Source organism: Triticum dicoccoides, chromosome 1B (genome assembly GCF_002162155.2).
Source record: "Triticum dicoccoides isolate Atlit2015 ecotype Zavitan chromosome 1B, WEW_v2.0, whole genome shotgun sequence".
In the NCBI taxonomy this organism is placed as follows: domain Eukaryota; kingdom Viridiplantae; phylum Streptophyta; class Magnoliopsida; order Poales; family Poaceae; genus Triticum; species Triticum dicoccoides.
In genome coordinates, this window is record NC_041381.1 from 336,040,396 (window position 1) to 336,056,112 (window position 15,717).

A 15,717-nucleotide genomic window follows, 5' to 3' on the forward strand; every position below is an offset into this window, starting at 1 on the left:
CATGCATGCGTGCGTGTGTGCATGTGAGTGTTGCATGCGTGCGTGGCTGCGTGTGTACGTGTGAGTGTTGCATGCGTGCGTGCATGTGTTTGTGTGAGTGTTGCGTGGATGTAGTTCGTGTGCATGTGTGCGTGTGTGTATAATCACCACACCAACTCCTGTGTGTTAAAACAGACGGCTCAGCATACCAATACAAGGCCACCTTGTCCGCTGTGCCCGCGGTCATGACTTCGGACCACCGTCAAAATATATTTTTGTTGTTTGTTTTCATTCTTACTAGCAAGATGCCCGTGCGTTGCACGTAACATCAAGATGCATTTGTATGACTTGTTTATCTTGTGAGAGAAAAGGATGAACGAGGGAAGGCCTTATTTGCAAACGTGGAGAGGTGTGTGGGTACCTTTTTGCAAAATTGCCGTAGTTTCTTTCCTATCCGTCAGATATAAATCGGACGGCCTATATTGCAGGATGGCAGGCACACCATCATCACCAACTCTGTTTTTTATAAGAGTGTATTTTATGTATTTTATAAGAGTGTAGATGTAGAGTAGATACAAGTCGACACATGGGCACGATGGTAGTGAGATAATGTGATGCAACACTAGAGGTGCCACGTGGAGCGTTTAACTAGTCAACTAGTCATGTCATGAGCAAATACAGAGTTGTACAGTGAGCCCGTGACTGTATAATAACCATTAAACGTAAACGGTGACCGTAATGAGTGGATTATGAAGTCCAATGTATGTATCGTGCTTTCGCTTCAAATAGAATGATCGTCATTGCATATATCGCGAGAGAAAGATGAAACACACGTGAATTTTCTGGGGGCTTACTTTTAGATGACTTGGAGATAGTTTTGTGTGCATACGTGAAAGGGGCGTACAGGGGGGGGTATGCGATGGAGAGAGAGATGCTCTTCATTTCTCTTTATTATGACTAACTTGGTATATAGTATAAAAATATACAAATTCATAGTGCAGAATAAATATCATTGTGGGAACCATGCAATGCAAATTAGCGTTCGTACTCCTCCATATAACTTTGTAATGTTGTATATATGTAGAAACTTGGCCACACTTTATTCAAAAGGAATTTTGTATGCGAAATAAACGTGAAGAGAGGGCTTTTTAGATCAATGGGGTACGTGATGTAACATGTGTGGATGTGTAGTTGATGCATTTGGCGGGGCCTAGAGAGGTATGTGTGTGTATTACGTATTCGAGAGAGGCATGGAGAGTGGTCTAGAGAGAGAGAGAGAGACGAATATGACGTCACGACAAGATATTCCATTCCCTTGAGTGTGTATATGCAAGGGGGGAGGGAATAGAGGAACCAGGAGAAATTTTCTGTGTGTGTGGTGTTTGTGTTGGTATGTGTGGGTGTGAGAAGATAATGAGACGTGGGGGCAGAGGGTGTGTCACTGCGTGAGGTCCGGTGGGTCGAGGTTAGGCCCTTCGTTCGGTTCCGTCCTGCGCCACATTGGTCGGCCCTTGACACATTTAGGAAGACCCATGGATGACTAGTCGTACAAGACAAAGATAGCAGAATTGTGAAGGACTCTGTGTCCACTGACAAAGCCGGCTAGGATTTGTAACCCTAGGTTCTCGGACTAAGGTAACCCCTTTATCTCTGATATTACTATTCATCCAACCTAACTTTAAGGGGCATCCTACAGAATGCTCTGCTAGAATCATACTCGTCGATTAGGAAGAGAGGTGTGAGACAATGTGTGAGAGACAGGCGTAAAGATAATGTGCGTACATGAGACACGTAGGCAGGTCCATGTATATAGAAAGGGTCGATGAGGATTGTGCGTGTGTATGTTTGCGAGAGGAAGAGTGCTTGTGATAAAGGTTAGTGAAAACAGTTGTAAATGGTTACGAGAGGGAGGGAGGGTTATATCTAGAGCATGTGTGTGAGAAAAACACCTCGGGAGAGAGTGTGTGAGCATGTGTGAGAGACCATCGATGGAGAGTGAAACTACACGTAAAAGACTGCTCTACACATTGATTAAAGATATAAATTGTATCCAAATATTAGGATGGGATCATGATATTTGCAATTCGCGTAAGGAGCAGTCATTGATCCATCAGACATCTAGATTCTATCGAATTTGAGCATGTCTATGTTATTATTTGACAAAATTAATCCACATAGTTAGTATTTTGAACTCCAGACAATGCATCGCTTTAGCAATCGAATATAAACGTGAGTATAGTTCATGTTGTGTGTGTAAAGCACATTATACATACAAAAGTTACACAATGGACATTATAAATAGCTACCTATGAACTAGCATACATTTGAATTCAACTTAAGGTGGTTTAAAAAATCGAATTCAACGTGAAGTCCATTCAATTATTTGAATTTGATATCATGGCATTTGTAAACCATACCTAAATTATGAGGGCACCAATCATTTCTCTGATTTTGTACATAATAGCATATGTAGTCGTGTACAAAATAGATTCATATTTAGCTCCTCCATTCCAAAATAATCGTAGTTATAGGATTTTCAAGTGTCAAAATTTCAAAAAGAAGCGAATAATTTATGAGGTTTTCAAACATACAAGGTCAAATATAACGTTGTCTATTTAGGTCAATCCTCATAGTTCAAGATTACTCTAAACGTGAATGCTTGTGTTTCAAAATTTTGAACGAAGCGCCAAAAGAGCCTCTACTCGCCCGAAATCGCGTGAGACCAATGTTTGGTAGTACAAGGAAATTACTTTTCTAATAACTCTGACCCGTGAAACCTACCGGCCCGATGTCCAAAGGTCTAAACCGGGGTAGGTTTGTAGATTAATCTAGACGCCACGCAACCGCCTCCAAAAAACATTCATACACAATGGCCGCCTAAGCACACATGCGCGCAGCCGAAATCGCTCCCGCCCACTATTTGGGACACCTGGGATTACCATCCTACTCCCGACCCGCAGTAGGTCCGAAATTTAAGAGGGGGGCAAAGTTTGTACTTTCCCCAAATTTCAAACAAGCGCGTCCCATCTTCTGTTTAAAAAAGTCAAAAACAAGCGCGTCCCAGACCGAAACATGGTTCCCCCCCACCCGTCCGATTCCCCATTCGTACTCCGTGGGCGCCAAAACTACCTCTCCACCAGCCGCGAAACCCCGGCGTCCTCCGTCCGCCACCCCATCCAACCCATCAACCGCCGCCCTCCTCCATTACGCCGGAGCCGATACCCCGACATCGTCGTCCACCGCAACCTCATCCACAACGCCCTCCACGGCTAGTAGTTGAAGCCGAGGCCGATCCGTCCGTACCCGAGCCAGTTCAACCACGCCGTCCTGCGCCTCACCGCTACCGCTCCAACTTCGCCACCCTCCACCGCACCGGAGCTGTTCCTGCTACGCCGTCCTTCGCCGCCTCGGATCTACTTCCCCTCCGCCGACATACGGCCATGGCAACACAATCAACAATTTGGCCATGGGTTCGTCCAAGCCTGCACCCTCCAGAACATCGGTTTCCCCGGTAAAAAGAAGAAGATCGGCGCGACATGTGGAGGTGACCACACCGGCAACCGAAGAAGGTACTCCTCTTCCCTTATTCATGCAAATCTTACGTCTCTGCTTGCACGGTATTCATCCCACAAAAGGCATTAGTTGACCGCTTCTTCTTGATACTAGATGTTCCTACTAACTCGCGATGCACAAGGTTTCTCCTCATATACTAGTTCACCTTAGCTAGAGGTCCGTCGCCCCCCTGAATTTCAATTTTTGGCCAGTTGATTCCCAATTAACGGAAGCATTCCCCGGTGTAACAGGCGCTAGTATGACTATTACGCCAGGGAAGCAGCGCCTTGGTGTTTATCTTAGGGGTGTGTGCGGCCTAGAGCTACTGGCACCCGATCTGGAGGTCGGCCAGGATTAAAGGGATAGCCTGGGGGCGCTGCCAAGCACGGCCGTGGTGTGAGGTCGATGGGAGGGCGGGGCGGCGGAGGCAGGGGTCTAGGCCGGTGGTCGCTGGCGGTTCGAGAAAGATCGTCAACAGTGACTGGCGGGAGGTAGACAAAGGCCATCTGCCCGTTCCTTATAGATCGGATGGTTCATTAAAAAAATCGACTGACCTATTTATTTTCAGTCGACTGTTATCTTAGATATGACCACATGTGGTGGTGTGCTGGAGGAGTACCTGCATTTCCTGTGCTCATATGTTACAAACTCATACGGAGTAGAATCTAATTTTGTTTGCCATGCAATGTTGTAGAGCTATCATATGTCTCCTGTCATTTATTTTTCAGCCACCTGCTATCTGCTAATTTTACAGTGCACTAGTTCTGCACACACTTCACCCATACTCTCACTATTGTGTTTTTATGCAAGGGTATTTTAGAGTCTGCCTCGAGAGAAGCAAAAAAGAAAAGAGACAAGTCGTGCCAGCTTTCTACGCGGCTAGGCACGGCACCTTACAATGCTATATAGGGTGCAGTGTCAGCAGATGGAGACGGTAAACGTAGCTCTGGAGTTGATGACCTCGCTCGCAATGAACCACCATCCCAGGTGCTTGCTTTAACTTCGCGGTGTCATATGTGGTTGCATGTTCCATATGGTGTCTAGCTTGTATTCAAAAGGCTGAAGTCGGTCTTTATTAAGATAAGAAAAGATATTTTTTACATGAACCACCATCCCGTGAGCATCAGAAGACAAATAGCTAGTCAGGGCACTGGCCGAGCCAGTGACAAGCCCAGCAAAGACAGGCATCACCTGGAAGCCAACTAAAAAGCCGCGATGGTGGCGAAGCAGCCCGCCTCCCACCAGGCTCTCAGGTCCTAGATGATCATGTTCACCACTCCAGCCGGATGTCTAGCTTGTATTGCTTCCAATTTGGTTAAATTGCATCTGCTTAGCTTACACATTATACCTTTGAATATGACATGCCTTTCTGTTTTTGGTACATACTAGTACATTTGTGTATTAACCATGTTCTTACATCAAACTAATGTTCTTGTGTATCCCTCATCAATCACTTATGAAGAGGCAGGCAAGGGGACTACTCCTCATTTAAACAATGCAGCGTCAGCCTCCCGACATGATTCTCAAGAAACAGAAATGCTAGATGAAGATAGTGAACGTAGCTCTGTAGTTGATTACAACATTTCCCCTACACTAGCATCGCAGGTGCTTGCTCTAACTTGGCCGAGTGATATGTGGTTGCATGTTGCATATGGTGTCTAGATTGTAATTCTTCTAATCTTGTTAAACTGCATGTGCTAATCTTCTTAGGTTATACTCCCTCCGTCCCATAATGTAAGATGTTTTTGGCACTAAATTAGTGCCAAAAAACGTCTTACATTATGGGACGGAGGGAGTACATTATATCTGTTAATGTGACATGCCTTCCTGTATTTAGTACCTAGTGCATCTGTCTATTAAGCATGTCCTTAAATAAAACTATTGTTTTTTTGTATCCCGCATCAATCAATATGACGATACACCTTTAGTATATGCAATGCAATATTAGTTGCATCTTTCATATGATTTATTGCATGCGCTGCTTCTAATTTGTTGAAATTCCATTTAAGATGGGACGCTTTTAACTTGGCAGAGTCATATTGGTTGCATATTTCATGTGGTGTCTAGCTTGCATTGCTTCTTATTTGCTGGAATGGTTTCTGCTTAGTTTACACAAACAGTTGTCAACATGCCATGCCGTCCTTTTTTCGTACATATTCCATCCTGGTATCATGTGTTTGCCTTACATCAAAGTAGTGATTGTTAGTATCATGCAGGAATGAGTTCTGAAGAGAGAATTTTATTGCTTTTTCTTGTCGGTTTTACTTGACAGTTCAAAATCAATAAAGCGGAAGGAAGTTATCAAGGCAGCGGATAAAGGTGCTCCTTCCGAACGGAGGGCCTCTACAGTTTCTACTCCTCCACACCCCAAGATGATTTCCAAGATAACACATGCATAGACACTCAACAAAGCTGTGTTTATGATGAGCACGTCTCCCCTAGTGCAGCATCACTGGTGCTCCCTCTAACTTGGCACTGTTATATGTGGTTGCATGTTATGTGTGATGTCTAGCTTGTATTGCTTCTAATTTTGTTGAATTCCATCTGCTTACTTTACACATTATACTTGAATAAGACACGTGTTCCTGTTTCTAGAACATACAATATCTGTCTATCACACCATGTTCTTACATCAAATTACTACTATTGTGTAACCTGCAACAGTCACTTATCATAAGACATGTTTGACTTCGGAGTGTGATATAGGTTACATCTCACATTCTTTTCTAGCTTGTACTACTAATTTGTTGAAATGGCACTTATGACGAGATAGTTTTAACTTGGTAGAGTGATATTCGTTGCATCTTTCATATGGTGTCTAGCTTTCATTGCTTCTAATTTGTTGAAATGCCTTCTCCTTAGTTTACACATCATAAGCTGTGAATATGCAATGATGTGAATATGCAATGGCACTAATGACGAGAGACCTCTAACATGGTAGTGTGATGTTGTTTGCATCTTGCATATGATTTATTTCTTGTACTGCTTCACATTTGTTTAAACGCCATTTATGATGAGACACTGTTAACTTGGCAGAGCGATATTTGTAGCATCTTTCATATGGTGTCTACCTTCCATTGCATTGCTTCTAATTTGGTGAAATGTCTTCTTCTTAGTTTACACATCATAGTTCTGGTTATCTCTTCCGTCCTATTTTTCATACATATTACATCCTCCTATCATGTGGTTGTCTAACATCAAAGTTCAGTTCGTCTGCATCACGCATCAATTTGTTCTGAAGAACTAAATTGTTATTCGTTTTTCTTGTCGGCTTGACTTAACATGGCACAAAGAAAGAGGAAGAAACACAGAATGGCAGGGAATGAGAAGCGGATGAATCCCGCAGATTCTGCTGGTACTGATGGTGCAATAGAAGGTCAAAGTCCAGCGGAAAATTCTACAAACACGGTGTCGGTGTCAAAACCGGCGGATCTCGGGTAGGGGGTCCCGAACTGTGCTTCTAGGCGGATGGTAACAGGAGACGAGGGACACGATGTTTTACCCAGGTTCGGGCCCTCTCGATGGAGGTAAAACCCTACGTCCTGCTTGATTAATATTGATGATATGGGTAGTACAAGAGTGGATCTACCACGAGATCAAGGAGGCTAAACCCTAGAAGATAGCCTATGGTATGATTGTTGTAATGTATATGGTGTCCTACGGACTAAAGCCCTCCGGTTTATATAGGCACCGGAGAAGGCTAGGGTTACACAGAGTCGGTTACAATGGTAGGAGATCTACATATCCGTATCGCCAAGCTTGTTCCACGCCAAGGAAAGTCCCATCCGGACATGGGACGGAGTCTTCAATCTTGTATCTTCGTAGTCTTGGAGTCCGGCGAACGATGATAGTCCGGCTGTCCGGACACCCCCTAGTCCAGGACTCCCTCAATAGCCCCCGAACCAGGCTTCAATGACGACAAGTCCAGCGCGTATATAGTCTTCGGCGTTGCAAGGCAGGTTCTCCCTTTAAGTTCCATGTATCTGCCGAACAGTGTTCAACTTCCTCATAAATGTTGTGCTTCTTGGCTTCTACGCCCAATAATGGCCTTCTTCCACGCATCGCACGAATGCGAAAAGCCAGGGTGTCTTTTATGTTTCACTCCCTAGTCGTGCAAGTCATCCGCCTACAAAAGAGGAAAAGATCCAGATCCAAATCAGACCATCTTCCTTCCACGAATACTCATCGGAGCGCCTTTGACCCAAATATCCATTCCATCATGGACCGTCGGCGTGGCTCTTCTCGCGCTCCCAGCCCACTGCCAGGAGATTGGAGGAGATGCTCTGTTCCACACAACGAGCTAGTGAAGCTCCAAGCGGGGGGATATCTCCCTCCGGCCTTCATGGTCCCGGTCCGAGCCGGGCTGGCCACCTACCAAGGTGGGAAGCAAGCGGAGGCTACCCCAAGTCCCAACAAAGGGGAGCGGGTATGCTTCGTCCCCTATCTGATAAGGGGACTCAGATTTCCTATACATCCGTTCCTCCGCCGGCTCCTGGAGTTCTACGGACTCCAGCTCCATCACCTTACACCCGCCTCTGTCCTGCATATCGCGGGTTACGTAGCTCTTTGCGAGCTATTCCTAGGCATCGAGCCCCATTTTGCACTGTGGAAGAGGTTGTTCTGCCTCGTACCCCATTCTCACGACGGATCTATATATCAAGTGGGCGGCGCCAAAGTATGGCGCATTGCCGGGACCGAATATCCATCCGGAACCCCTAAGAAGGCGTCCGAAGACTGGCCTTCGGAATGGTTTTACATAGAAGAGGCTCCGCTGCCGGACCCAGTCCGGGTCGGCCTCCCGGAGTTCAGTATTGCTCCTTTGAAGAAACGCCTTAGTTGGCGCCCGCGGAGCCCCCAACAGGAGGAAGACAAGAGCGTCCATTACCTGATGGGCCGAATAAGATTATTAGCCCATTCCGGGTTGACCACGATTGGAGTCATGGCAACATGCATCATGCAGGGGGTACAGCCATTGCAATACAGGGGCCACCCCATGTGGGATTTCAACGGGGAAGACGATGCCACCCGCCATGGCCGCAAAGGGCCGGATTCGACCGAGGATCTGGTGCAGATCCTGTCCGGCCTGTACAAGGGGGAGAAGGAGGACTTCCTTCGGACGAACCCCTTGAATGGGTTTTCCATGAATAACCCTCGGGGCTGGGTAAGTGAACACTTTTAAGGGCTCAACCCATGCTTTCAAAGTTTAAGCTTCTTACATTATGTCTTCGGCGCAGGAACTGCGCCGGATTGTGGAGGACATGGTAAGTCCAGCTCCGCAACCCGAGGATCCAGAGAGATCCCAGGATCCGGCCTCCGAAGAGGATCCGGATATCAAGGTGGAGCTAATTGACGGGGTGTTCCACCAGCTCAGCATGGATAATGCTTTAGTCGCCATTACGGCGGACTACCCCGGATTATATCCGGCTTTCCAGGTGATTGTGACCGAGGTCCGGACACCATTATCTCTTCCTTGCCTTCTGACCTTCGCGAACGATGGTGTTTTACAGGAAGCGCCTTTAAGGCGGGAAGCCGAGCCCGCGGCGGCTGACCAACAAAGGCCAGTCCGGACCAGCAGGCGTAAAAGGAGCGCGGCACGGACTGAAATGTCGCCACAAAGGTATAGCTCGTATTTAAATATTCAGAGCAACGTTCCTAGGAAGCGTCTGAGTGCTCATGATTTTTGCAGGAGAAAGAGCGCCCGCCGGACTGCGGGCGTAGAGGTTGTCGATCCGACCTATACCAGCCAGGCCCTAGCGCCCGGTCTGGAGGGGAAGGCAAGCGCAAGGCGCGGGCCGGATACTCCTCCAACGGAGGATGCCGACAGACTGTCCGCCACCAAGTCTAAGGTGGAGAGTGCCATGAACCATAGGCGCCGCCGGACAGTATTTCGTGAAGCGTGCTTCTCCCCTGAGGCGTTGAACGCCTTTAACGCGGGGGACGCGCACCTTCGTGCTGCTCAAGATGGTTTTACCAGAGCCACGGAGCAGTATGTAAAAGACATACGGGTAAGGGAATTTAATGGTTATATATGCCAGTAGCCCCCGAGACTTAAAGTAGTTATGTTAACTGATTTAAGGATCATTTGAAACGCAGGCTCTTACCGAGAAGAATACCCAGCTGTCTCAGGAGCTGAAAGAATGCAAGGCCCAACTTGAGGCCGCACTTGCTGCCGCGGGAGGAATCACAGAGGCCCCTCCTGGTAACGCATTTATTTGCTAAATATAAGCGCTGTGCGGCGTGCGCGTAAGTCTAATAATGACATTGCAGGTGCTGCCGGGCAAGATCCGGACAGGCAGGAACTGCTGCGCCAGCTGAAGGCCGGCGAGGGGGTGCTGAATAGAGTACAGCAGGAAAGGAACAAGCTCCAAGATGCCCATGCCCAGCTTGGAGAAGAGCTGAAAGGCGTGCGGGTTGAGCTGTCCGGCTCCGTTAAGGAGAATCAGCGGCTTCGTCGCGGCATCTATAGTAAGTGCTTGAGCGAACTCCTTTGAAAAGAAGAGTTCGGCGAGGAAGTCAATTGACAGAATATGTCTTGTAGGTATACTCACAGGTCGCCCTGCGGAGGAGATGCCCGTATCAACGGGTGATCAACTTCTCGAGCTGTTGCAACTGCTCGAATGAGTTCGGCAGGCGATGAGCGGCGGCGTCCAGGCATTATGGCCAGCCTTCTCCCTACCCGAGGGCCTTGGGGAGCTTGCGGAGAAGCTCCAGGGAGTGCGGCAGCGCTTCCGTTTATGGAAGATTTCGGCCTGCCGCCAAGGTGCCAGGGAGGCTTGGGCCATGATGAAGACGCGGTACAAGAAGGCGGATCCCAACCACATGGCCGAGGTTGGACCGGTGGGGCCCGATGGGAAGGATATCCCTGTGAGTTTAGTATACAGCCAAGTAGAGTTGGCTGCTAAATTTTCCCAATGGAACTGTAAGTTGGACAGCCTGTTAGACGGGATTGAGGAGGAATACAATCAGTAAATTTGACAATGTATTTTAAAATGACATGTGAAATGCCCTCTAGCCGGATTGTAGATCGTTTGTCTTTGCCGACCTTTTCGCTTCGACCTCGGGACCCTAGAGTCCAGAGTGTGTCCGAATACCTTTTTGGTTAAGAAACAACTGGGGTATGCATGGAGACCAGGCGTAGGGGTCATTAGTGCTTTATCAGACAAGTGCCCAACTAGTTATGCTATATTACATGGTTATTAAGAAACATCTTCCAGGGAGAATAGTTCCGTTAAGGGTTCCTTTCCCTCGGAGGCATGCCCTAAAGTGCATGTCCGGACTGCGAAAAAAGCAGAAAAACATCTGGGGGCAGATAAATAGATAGGTAAAAAATCATCTTTCAAGTCACCAACCGAATATTCCCTTAAGAACGCTAGCTTTCGGCTTCACCCAGTCTGAGGTACACATCCGGCTGACCCGGCAGTAACAATCGTAGAGGTGCTCCCTTTACCTCCTAGCCGAACAATCGGGAACGTAGGGGTAAGCACAGGAGCCAGGCAACCCAGCTTGGCCAAAACTTAAGTCATATCGATGCATATAATGGTGAGTAAAAGGTACATGTGGAAGCGTGACACATGTGTTGGGCATGAAGCCCTTACAATTGAGCTTCTGGAAAAGAAGCCCCCAGGTATAATGAGTGCGGATAGCACATCAAGTGTATGCGAACAATGCGCAAGTAGGCCCTTGAGGACCTTTTAGTAGAAGGGTTAAGAGAAGAAAGGGAAACAAAGGACAACTGAAGTATAAAAATTTGAACGGGGGAAGGGGACGAACCCTTAGTCCGGCACTAGGCATAGAATCTTCGGAGGTGCGCTGCGTTCCATGGGTTCGGCTCGAGTCGGTTGTCCGACGCATTTCGTAGACGGTACGCCCCGCCGGTCAGGACTTGGTCGATGATGAAGGGGCCCTCCCACTTGGGCTTGAGTTTGTCCTTTTTCTTGTCCGGCAGGCGTAGAACTAGTTCGCCAACATTATAAGTCTTGGCCCGTACTTCTCTGCTTTGATATCTTCGAGCTTGCTGCTGATAGAATGCGGAACGAGCCTTGGCGACATCGTGTTCTTCCTCCAATGCGTCCAAGCTGTCCTGCCGATCCAGCTCGGCCTCTCTTTCTTCGTACATGCGCACTCGAGGTGAGTCATGAATAATGTCGCAGGGCAGAACTGCCTCTGCGCCGTATACCATAAAAAATGGTGTGAATCCGGTAGTACGGTTGGGCGTTGTCCGCAGCCCCCAGAGCACGGAGTCGAGCTCCTCTACCCAGTGCGTGTCAGATTTAGTAAGTGACCGCACTAGTCTGGGTTTAATGCCGCTCATTATTAGACCATTTGCTCGTTCCACTTGACCGTTGGTTTGAGGATGATAGACTGAAGCGTAGTCGAGCTTAATGCCCATGTTTTTGCACCATGATTTAACCTTGTCGGCCGTAAAATTCGTGCCGTTATCGGTGATGATGCTGTGGGGGACACCAAAGCGGTGTACTACCCTGGAGATAAAGTCTATCACTGGTCCGGACTCTGCCGTTTTGACTGGTTTGGCCTCTATCCATTTGGTGAATTTGTCCGCCATGACCAATAGGTACCTTTGCTTGTGGGTTCCCCCTTTAAGGGGTCCAACCATGTCAAGCCCCCAGACCGCGAACGGCCAGGTGATGGGTATAGTTTTGAGGGCGGTGGGTGCCATATGGCTCTGATTAGCCAAGAGCTAACAACCGACGCATCTTTGGACTAAGTCCTGAGCATCTGCCTGGGCCGTCGGCCAATAAAACCCTGTACGGAATGCCTTTCCTACAAGGGCCCGGGCTGCTGCGTGGTGTCCGCCTAGTCCGGCATGAATTTCAGCCAGGAGGTTTCGCCCTTCTTCTTCGGAGATACACCTTTGAAGGACTCCGGCTGTGCTTTTCTTATAAAGTTCTCCCTCGTGGACCTTGTAGGCTTTAGATCACCGGATTATGCAGCGGGCCTCATTTTGGTCTTCGGGAAGTTCCTGCCTCAGCAAGTAGGCTAGGAATGGTTCTGTCCACGGGGCGATTACTGCCATTATGTCGTGGGCTGAAGGTGTTATGTCATCGGCTGAATCGCCGGTTGGCGCGGTTTTTTCCGGTTTGTCATTTCCGGACTCCTCTTCCCATAGTACGGATGGCTTGAATAGCCGTTCCAGGAAGATGTTTGGAGGGACATCGTCATGTTTCGCACCGATGCGTGCCAGAACGTCGGCTACTTGGTTATTATCTCGGGCTACGTGATGGAATTCAAGTCCTTCAAACCGAGCTGACATTTTTAGGACAGCGTTGCGATATGATGCCATTTTCGGATCCTTGGCGTCAAAGTCTCCATTTATTTGGGATATTGCGAGGTTTGAATCCCCGCGCACCTCTAGGCGTTGAATACCCATGGAGATTGCCATCCGGAGACCATGTAATAGGGCCTCCTATTCGGCTGCGTTGTTGGAGTCCGTGTACATTATTTGAAGTACATACTGGACCGTGTCTCCAGTCGGGGACGTCAATACGATGCCAGCCCCCAGTCCGGCCAACATTTTAGAGCCGTCGAAGTGCATAATCCAATTGGAGTATGCGCCGTACTCTTTAGGGAGTTCGGCTTCGGTCCATTCAGCGACGAAGTCCGCCAAAACTTGTGACTTTATAGCTCGCCGAGGTTTGTAAGTTATATCGAATGGTAAGAGCTCAATGGCCCATTTTGCAATCCTGCCCGTTGCGTCGCGGTTATTTATAATGTCATTGAGTGGTACTTCGGAGGCCACTGTTATCGAACACTCTTGAAAGTAGTGTCGAAGCTTCCGGGATGCCATGAACACCGCATACGCTATCTTCTGATAGTGCGGGTAACAGGACTTGCAGGGGGTTAACACAGTGGATACGTAATACACTGGTTTTTGAAGAGGGAATTTATGCCCTTCTGTCTCTCGTTCGACGACGAGTACCGCGCTTACAACTTGATGTGTTGCTGCGATATATAACAACATTGGTTCGCCCAGGTTGGGCGCTGCCAGGACCGGATTTGTTGCCAATATGGCTTTTATTTCTTCGAGTCCAGCGGTGGCAGCATCTGTCCACTCGAAGTGTTCGGTGCGCCTAAGGAGGCGATAGAGGGGCAATGCCTTTTCTCCTAGACGGGAGATAAAGCGGCTTAGAGCCGCCATGCATCCGGTCAATTTTTGTATTTGCTTGAGGTCTTTTGGGATATCTAGCTGTGACAAAGCTCGGATTTTGGCTGGGTTTGCTTCAATTCCTCTACCGGATACAATGAAGCCCAAGAGCTTTCCGGCTGGTACGCCGAAAACGCATTTTTTCGGGTTGAGCTTAATGTCGTATGCTCAGAGGTTGTTGAATGTGAGCCTCAAATCGTCTACTAGAGTTTCGACGTGTTTGGTCTTGACGACCACATCGTCGACGTATGCCTTCACTATTTTGCCGATATGGGTTGCCAGACATGTCTGAATCATGCGCTGATATGTTGCACCGGCGTTTTTGAGTCTGAAGGGCATTGTGTTGAAGCGGAATGGTCCATATGGAGTAATGAATGCCGTTGCGGCTTGGTTTGTTTCCGTCATCTTGATTTGATGGTATCCGAAGTATGCATCGAGGAAGCACAATGAATCGTGCCCTGCGGTAGCATCGATGATTTGATCGATGCGGGGGAGAGGGAAAGGATCCTTTGGACAGGCCTTGTTAAGATCTTTAGAATCGACACATAGGCGCCAGGATTTGTCCTTTTTTTGCACCATTACCAGGTTCGCTAGCCAGTCCGGATGTTTTATGTCTCTGATGAATCCGGCTTCTAATAGTTTGGCTAGCTCCTCTCCCATTGCCTGTCTTTTGGGTTCGGAAAATCACCGAAGAGCCTGCTTGACTGGCTTGAATCCTTTTAGGATGTTTAGGCTGTGTTCTGCCAACATGCGTGGGATTCCTGGCATATCTGAAGGGTGCCGGGCAAAAATATCCCAATTTTCCCGAAGGAATTCTTGTAGTGCGGCGTCGACATCGGGGTTTAATTGTGCCCCGATGGAGGCCGTCTTTGTGGGGTCCGTCCGATAAAGCCCAGTAGCTTTCCGGCTGGTACGCCGAAAACGCATTTTTCCGGATTCAGCTTGATGTCATATGCTCTGAGGTTGTCAAATGTGAGCCTCAAGTCGTCTACTAAAGTTTCGACGTGTTTGGTTTTGACGACTACGTCGTCTACGTATGCCTCTACTGTTTTACCGATCTGGGTGGCCAGACATGTTTGAATCATGCGCTGATATGTTGCGCCGGTGTTTTTAAGTCCGAAGGGCATCGTGTTGAAGCAGAATGGTCCATATGGGGTAATGAATGCCGTTGCGGCTTGGTCTGCTTCCGCCATCTTGATTTGATGGTATCCGGAGTATGCGTCAAGGAAACACAATGAATCGTGTCCTGCAGTAGCATCGATTATTTGGTCGATGCGGGGGAGGGGGAAGGGATCCTTTGGGCAAGCCTTATTGAGGTCTTTAAAATCGACGCATAGGAGCCAGGATTTATCCTTCTTTGGTACCATTACCAGGTTTGCTAGCCAGTCCGGATGTTTGATATCTCTGATGAATCTGACCTCCAATAGTTTGGCTAGCTATTCTCCCATTGCCTGTCTTTTGGGTTCGGAAAATCGTCGAAGAGCCTGTTTGACTGGCTTGAATCCTTTTAGGATGTTTAGGCTGTGTTCTGCTAATCTGCGTGGGATTCCAGGCATATCCGAGGGGTGCCAGGCAAAAATGTCCCAATTTTCCCGAAGGAATTCTTGCAGTGCGGCATCTACATCGGGGTTCAATTGTGCCCCGATGGAGGCCGTCTTTGTTGGGTCCGTTGGATGGACCTGGAATTTTACTATTTCATCTGCTGGTTTAAAGGAGGTGGACTTGGATCTCTTATCGAGTTTCACATCGTCCTATTCACTGTAGAGCGCAGCGCGGTGAGTTCCTCTGCCGCTAGGGCTTCAGATAGCGCCTCCAGGGCTAATGCGGCTGTCTTGTTCTCGGCGCGTAATGCTATATCCGGATCACTAACGAGAGTGATTATTCCACCGGGCCCAGGCATTTTGAGATTCATGTACCCGTAATGGGGTACGGCTTGAAAAATTGTGAATGCCTCCCGTCCTAGTATAGCGTGATATCCGCTGTTGAACGGGGCCACTTGGAACGTGACTTCTTCGGATCTGTAA